Here is a 7,762-nt window from a genome sequence, read left to right as displayed (position 1 = left end):
AGGTCAAAGTTTGAACTAACTGTTATATACTTGCACTAGCATATTGTATATGACAATTTAGTTCAGACTTTGACCTGTGGAGGGCAGTAATACACTTAGCAGCGTCTACACTGACGGAATTCAAATAGAGAAGAAGAAAAGAGCTAGTTCAAGATGAGCATTTATGGTTAAAGCGTATTACATTTTTTATTTATTTTTTTTAGAAATGAGCAATGGTTTCTCTAGAGAAGAGCCTTATTTCTCGTCTGGGATCACTGTAAACTGTAATTTTGACATTCAACCATTTGGGCTCCATTGAAGTCCACAGTATGGAGAAAAATCCTGAAATGTTTTCATCAAAAACCTTAATTTCTTTTCGACTGAAGAAAGAAAGACATGAACATCTTGGATGACATGGGGGTGAGTAAATTATCAGGAAATTTTGATTTGAAAGTGAACTAATCCTTTAAGATGACGCAGAAGTGCATTCCAAAAAAAAAATGTTTTTTTTACTCCTTCATCCCTTCAAAGCTCTGACTCCAGAGGGTAAACCCTTTGAAGGGATTAGGGCATATGGATGAGCCCTTCCGAATAGATGAGCCCTTCCGAACACAGGGTCTCTTTTCCACATTCTTTGCAAAGTATATGTTCCATCCTTTGTGTTGTTCCCAAACATTTGTAGTTTTCTGTTTTGTTGTTTTTTGATGCTTTTGACTGTGGCCTTGCTTTTTTAGATTTTGCCTCTGCTGTGATATTAGTGATGGGAGAAACGAATCTTTTCAAAGCTTTGAATCAATTGAACCAATTGCTTCCGCTAAATGATTCACTGTTTCGAAGCGTTTGAAACACCACACGCTAGTGACCCCTGCTGGTCAAAATAGTGTAAATGCAACAAAAACTCATGCCAAACATGCATAAAAAAAGCTTTTACAAAACCATTGCAAATGTTGAAACTATAATCTATCTGATGCAATTAACTATCATCTAATACCATTAAATATTAAGTGTCTGTATAATGTGTATTTTATCAATTTTCAGGGCTTGTTTTATTTGTTCTATGAAAGGGTCAGCTAAACAGAGACCATTAAGTACTATTATTCCTTTTAATTAAACAAATACCTCATAAAACGTCTATAAATGTATAAAACTCATCAGAGATCAGGTAATAGACACTTAATACTCAGGTAATAGACATAGACTCTCGTTCAGTGATTCGCCGCTGGGAGGCGATTTCAGTGAATCCGCATGATTCATGGGTTCACAGAGATCGTAGCGGTGAACCATTGAAATTTTGAAATGTTTCGAAACAGTTATGATGTAACAAAGCTTCGTTTACTGAAATCACGTGACTTAAACAGTTTGAAACGCTCCGAACCACTGCTTCGAAACAAAAGATTTGTAAACTTTTTTGAAGGCATCATAGATGCATCCTTCACTGCCTTTGATATCCCACAATCCGATGCGTTCCATGACAGTTGAGCAAAAGAAAGATGGCATCTGAAAGTTGCAGTTTTGGCCAGTTTGTGTGTAAATGTATGTTTTTGACCAATGTTTTCCAATTCTGATGTAATTTCAGCTGCCTACATTTTCAGCCATGTAATGTAGACGGAGATCGTGGAAACGCCATTGTAGACAAGGATCGTTTTCAAAACAGAAAACACACTAGTGTAAACGGGGGCCTTAAAGGGATAGTTCATCCAAAAATGAAAACTTGATGTTTATCTGCTTACCCCCAGGGCATCCAAGATGTAGGTGACTTTGTTTCTTCAGTAGAACACAAATTATAATTTTTAACTCCAACCGTTGCCGTCTGTCAGTCAAACAATACAAGTGAAGTTGAAGTATAAGCGCGAGACATTACTGCCGTTGTCAGAGTGCGATCAGACCTCACTAAGCGAGTGCTGAACGCAGTTGGACATAGTGGTGTTTAAAAGGTAAAAAATAATATAAATACTGTTCGTTTTCTCGCACAAACCAATCGTTTCGTGTCTTAGGACATCAATGTGTCGTCACGAGCCACAGGGTTTAATTTGGATTTTTCTGTGTGTGTTTATTGACTCTTATAAATTGTTTTACCATTCACTCACATTATTTGACTGACAGACAGCAACGGTTGGAGTTAAAAATCATCATTTGTGTTTTACTGAAGAAACAAAGTCACCTACATCTTGGATGCCCTGGGGGTAAGCAGATAAAAATCAAATTTTCATTTTTGGGTGAACTATCCCTTTAACTTCTGGTAGACTTCCAAAACGACTCAAAAACAACAGAGACCCTAAAGAGTAGATTATTTCTGCTAACAAGCAAAATAAATAATAAGTAAATTACATTAGCTAACCAGTATTATTTTGGGTTACCAGTAGAAGAAAAGAACTGTTACTTGGCCAAACTTACATGTGACAAAGTTACTACACAGACCGGAAGTTAACTTCGTGCCAGGCGCGTAACCATGGCAACACACGTGCGCCCAATGAAACCATCTATACTTCACTTTTTATGCATATGCGAGGGTCAGCGTACAGTGCTTGGATGCAAATTTTATCAGAAGAAGAGTATGCGCGTCCTGTACTAGCGTACATGTAAAAAGTATACCCAAGTTTTCAGATGCAGCCCTAGAGCGCTGTCATGTATGTGTATTCTGGCATATGGAGTCTGAGACGGACATTTTTGAGTGCTGAGGTGCATGCTGTGAATTGTAGTTCAGTGACCTGACAGTAAGTAAATAAATAAAGCATATTTATTTTATTTCCATGTCTCAACAATCTCTAAACCTTTCCCTCACCTTGCTCACACTCAGTGACAGTGGGATCGGATGGCCTTGAGGTGCCTGCCTGTAAGTTGGGAACTTGCTGTACCTGTGCAAAGGTCAACCGTGCCCTCATAAACACAAACTGCCAAAGGGCCAGACATGACTGACCAATCACTTTGTCAAATACACCTCATGACAGGGTCGAAAAGCGAACAGTGCCTAAAACCATTTAAAAATCTAGCAGAGTCAGACAGACTGTGACGTATTTAACATTCATCTGTAAATGTGAAACGCCTCACATGAAGTGTACCACATACTGACATACAGTAATGAGCGCAAACATATTTATGTTGGTTGGTTAGTTTAAGTTGGATTCAGAACTACTTTTGGACAGAAAGTGCAAGAGAAAGGTAGAAATAAAGGACAGTTCAAAAACTTTGAGGTGAAATGGCAGATTTTTGAAGAATGTTGGGACTAATGGTTAGTAATCATAAAAGAGCCAGCGGAGATGTCAGAGATAAAACTCTTAATGCACACTCTTACCGCTCTGTTCACCTGAGGACATGCTGCTGTCAGTCAGTCAGACAGACAGACAGACAGGCCTAATGGATCACTCTGTCTCATTCATGCACACATACACTCCCCCTGGCTCTCTTTGTCTTTGTCTAACAGACCACTGCCCATTCCAACTGCAATAAGAATAGATTTTAATTTGTGTGTGTGTGTGCCTTTCACAAGCCAAATGAACTCAAGGGGTATATGGATAAAATAAATCAGCCAGATGTTAAACACCTGGAGAGTTAAAAATCTTCAATGTGTCCTTATTTTGATCAGGATGTTTCAAATATGATTTCACGTGCTCAACGTCGATCCAACTTGTAACTAATATCACTTTAACAAAAGCCAGGTCCTTAATGACATCATCCTTCTGGAAGTGACTTCATTTTGGCACAGCACAAACACCAGTAAATGAGCAATGGATTTGATTTTGATGTTTTGTGCTATTAATTGGTTTGTCTCACTTCTAAAAATTAAATTCTGTTATTAATTACTCACCTTCATGTCCTCAAAGACATGTACACCTGTACACTGTACAGGCTCGCTTTAACAGCAAGCACTCCTGTGCCTTGAACATCACCGAGAGAGCTTTCGGGATGCTGAAAACATGCTGGCGCTCTGTTTTCTTTAAGGCCATGGAAGTAAGCCCTGCCTTCGTACCATCATTGCATGCTGTGCTGTGCTCCACAATATCGCTCTTCAAAATGGGGACATCGTTGAGCCAGAGGTTGGGGAGAATCATGATGATGCCCCCCCCCCTGAAGTCCAGAAACCTGAAACAAGATCAGGAAAACATGTGCGGGATAATCTGTCTGCTGCTGTTTCTGCTCCAAATAGTTGTGTTCCTGCTTTTCAAGAGCATGACTACCTATAAAATATTTAACAGATTAATACTTTTGGCCAAAGCATTGTGTTATATTGTTTTATTATAGCTTTGTTGTATTTTTTTCCTAAATACTATTTTTGTAAGTTTATCAGGCACAAAGTGTCAATAAACATTATTTTCTCTATAAATTCAAGCATTTTCCTTTATTGGAGGGAGAAGAGGAGGAGGAGGAGGAGGAGGAGGTTTGTATCGTTTTTGAGCCAGGGGCCTTTATTAACCCCCTAAAGCTATATGGATTACTTTTATGATGAATGGATGCATTTTTTTGGGCTTTAAAATCTAAGTTACCATTCACTCCCATTATAAAGCTTGGAACAGCCAGGATATTTTTTAAATATAACTCTGATTGTGTTTGGCTGAAAGAAGAAGGTCAAATACAACTAAGATGGCTTGAGGGTGAGTAAATTATGGGATCATTTTCATTTTTGGGTGAACTATTCCTTTAACGTTATAAGCGTGAAAACAGTTTGGAATCCGTTATGAATACATGATGAAAGCAGGGGTTTTGTAACTGTTGTTCCAGGCCGTGTATCACAGTGTTAAACCAGTGACTCTCAAACAGCAGCTGGAAAACATCAGCATTGCGTCTGAGAAAGCTGAAGGACCTAATCCAGAAGATGGAGGAGAGGGAGGCTGAGAGAGAGCGAGAAGCAACAGAGAGGGAGGAGAGACGATGGCCTGCACCTGTTCTAATCAAACACACCTGAAAAATGTAATCAGGTTATTTTAGGATTACTTCAAGATTACAGATGGCTTGTGTTTGATCACAATTGAAACTCAGGACATGACTTATGTATCCATGAGCTGTGTTTACATTCTGTATACATTTAGAAGTGAGATAATACAAAATAATAAAGCTATGTTTGTGTTTGAAGTGTTTGGTGTCTTCCCTCTCCTCCATCTCTGGATTAGGATCCTCAAACTTTTTTCTTTCTTTTTTTCTCTTTGGTTCTGGGCTCACTGAGGATGAAGAGGCCACTGAAACTTTCAGACTGGCTATCACTTTATGCCTACTATATAATGGTGTCTTGATGCTCTGTTCTACAGAGGTGAAGTAAACTGTACCTTTTAATTTTAAGGAAGGCATCATTTTTTAAATTAAATTTTGCATATAAAGAGAGTTTGTATCTGAACAAATTAGTGTTTAAGTGCTTTTTAATTGAGAACATTTTAACATTTTTTTAACTGTGTATTTGTATGTGTACATACATATATCAAGCATCTGTAGATTGAACATTGTACCATGCTGGAGAAAAAAAAGTTTTCATGTGTGCTTTAAATGCAAGTTATTTTATGTATCTTTAAGCAGTTAAGTATTTTATGTTAGCAGCCTCAGTATAGAATTGTTTAGTAATTAGTTACACAACTATTTCTAGTTATATAACAAATGTAATAATTGTGTTGTTGTTGTAATTGATATAATCTTCACATTAGATCTCTAAATGTTGGGCTAAATAAAACATCTCAGTTGCATGAAGCAAACATATTTTATGCACAATTTATTATTTATATTTAATAATAATTGGGAGACAAATTAGGCTATGTATTGTTTTTGATAATATTCAGTGTTGCTAAGGCTAATGTTGCTAAGAGTCTTGCTAAGGCTAATGTGTATACAAACAAATAATTTTATATTAAATACAAACAAATGATCTTTTTTTTAACGTTTTTTAAATGTTTTTATTTTTGCATAATTTGATAAACTTACATCATAGCAGAATAAAAATGTTTTTACGTGAAATTGACCTTGTTTTTATTTATTCTGTTCACCTCATTTAATTTTGTTGGCTCTTTGGTAACTGGGAAACAAACTTTTTTAATTAATCTTGTCAAAAATGTGCAGTCTGATGTAATTAAAATAATTGATAGAAATCATTTTCACTTAATAAATAGGCTATAAAAATGCTTTATGTTTATTAATTTTCAGTTTATCACAGTTTTACAATGAATTTTCATAGTTTTAGATTTAAAGTCTAGGTCTAGCACAAGAGTAAAACAATCTATATATAAAAGTCATATGAATAGTAGCAAAAATAAATGTCATGGTAACATCATGGTTCCAAAACAGTTTTAAATGTGACATTCACACATGATAAAAAGTGTATCTATTTTACTGAAGCAACAACTATCAACAACCATTTACATACTTAGGAATTTTGGCGCCAAATATCTTAAAATATTTTATGACTCGTTGAATTCAATTAGCCTACTAATAATCAGTGTATGAAAACCTCTCTCACACTGAAAAAAAAAAGACATTAGAATTTAATGTTTTACCCTGTACGGTATAAGATCTGCTATAGCCTATGTATCATTGTTTGTTTTTTTCTGAAAGTTGAATTTAAAAAAAAAAAACAATTCTGGCGCCGTGGCGTCTCTATTATGACGTCATTAGCAGTCAGCGCTTTATAAGTCAGAGCGTTCGATGAGTAAATGCAGTGTGCAGAGAGGTGTACATCGCGCGTCTGACATCAAAGGTAGAAAGCTGTATATATCTATGCATAGATAAGTTTGAGGAGCATGTCTTTATCCTACATAATGACATTCTGTAAAGAGGGCGTGTCTTTATAAGATGTCCAACGTGCATCTGTTTTAGCTACAGGCAGTTTCTCGCGCATTATTAGTTGCTTCCATGGCACTCGAGATGGATAGATATTTAGATTGCAGATTACTAGGTTGTTGATAATTTCTCTCGGTTTAATACAGTTTTTTTATTCGCTTTGGTACTATTTTTACAAGTCAGGTGTACCTTTTCAAAACTCTTTCAAAAATCCAAACTAGTTATTCTTTTAAAACCTGATCCCATGCTTTCTTTCATTACAGTTATACATTTTCAGTCCACATAAATCATTGTTTCAAAACACAAGATTAATGTAATATGTAATGAGAACATTTGGTTTAATCACTGAAACATACACATGAACATCTTTCAATTTAGAACTTTTAACAATCAGTTCATTTAATAGCAAACAATGCAAGATATATGTTTCAAATCACCCTTGTTGCTGAAACAATTACAGTAACACAGGCTGTGCCACATTAGATGCAGATGCCACATTAGAAAAGTAAAAAGGATACTTGGTAATTTTGTGTATTGTACTAACACAGTCGAAAACTGTAGTGCTAAGAGTTTTGAAAATGTAACGCTTGTGAGAATTGACCTAAAGCAATTTTTTTTAAAAAAATACTGTAATTGCATATTAGGCCTATATTGGTTGTTTGGCACTTTCGGGTCAGGCTCTAAAGAGATGCATAGATAGTGTGCTTATTTTTGTTATACGTTATTTTTTGTCATCCTGTTTAATATTTACAGTTGCAGATTGTCATTTGTTATATTGTCAGACAGATTGATTGATTGCTGATTGTTGTTATGCTTTTTTGTATTTTGTCATTTTGTTTTGCCTTCAAATTTGCAGATAGTTATGTGTTATAATATATTGTCAGATAGATAGATAGATAGATAGATAGATAGATAGTGTGCTTATTTTTGTTATACTTTATTTTTTGTCATCATGGTTAATATTTACAGTTGCAGATTGTCATTTGTTATATTGTAAGACTGATTGCTGATTGTTATGTTTTTTGTATTT

The 7,762-nt window shown here is 35.6% G+C and overlaps 1 long non-coding RNA gene across 2 annotated transcripts in view; it reads left to right on the top strand.

The window, feature by feature from the left end:
• Positions 1 to 6,580: 6,580 nt before the first annotated feature.
• The window catches only part of LOC125277778, a 15,593-nt gene continuing 14,411 nt past the window's right edge, over positions 6,581 to 7,762 (top strand). For both annotated transcript variants that reach the window (XR_007186986.1, XR_007186985.1), the window contains exon 1: positions 6,581 to 6,649. This is a non-coding gene — a long non-coding RNA (uncharacterized LOC125277778). The remainder of the gene's footprint in view (positions 6,650 to 7,762) is intronic.

The sequence above is a fragment of the Megalobrama amblycephala genome, linkage group LG11 (assembly GCF_018812025.1).
Source record: "Megalobrama amblycephala isolate DHTTF-2021 linkage group LG11, ASM1881202v1, whole genome shotgun sequence".
NCBI lineage: Eukaryota > Metazoa > Chordata > Actinopteri > Cypriniformes > Xenocyprididae > Megalobrama > Megalobrama amblycephala.
This window is presented reverse-complemented; position numbering and strand designations above follow the sequence as displayed.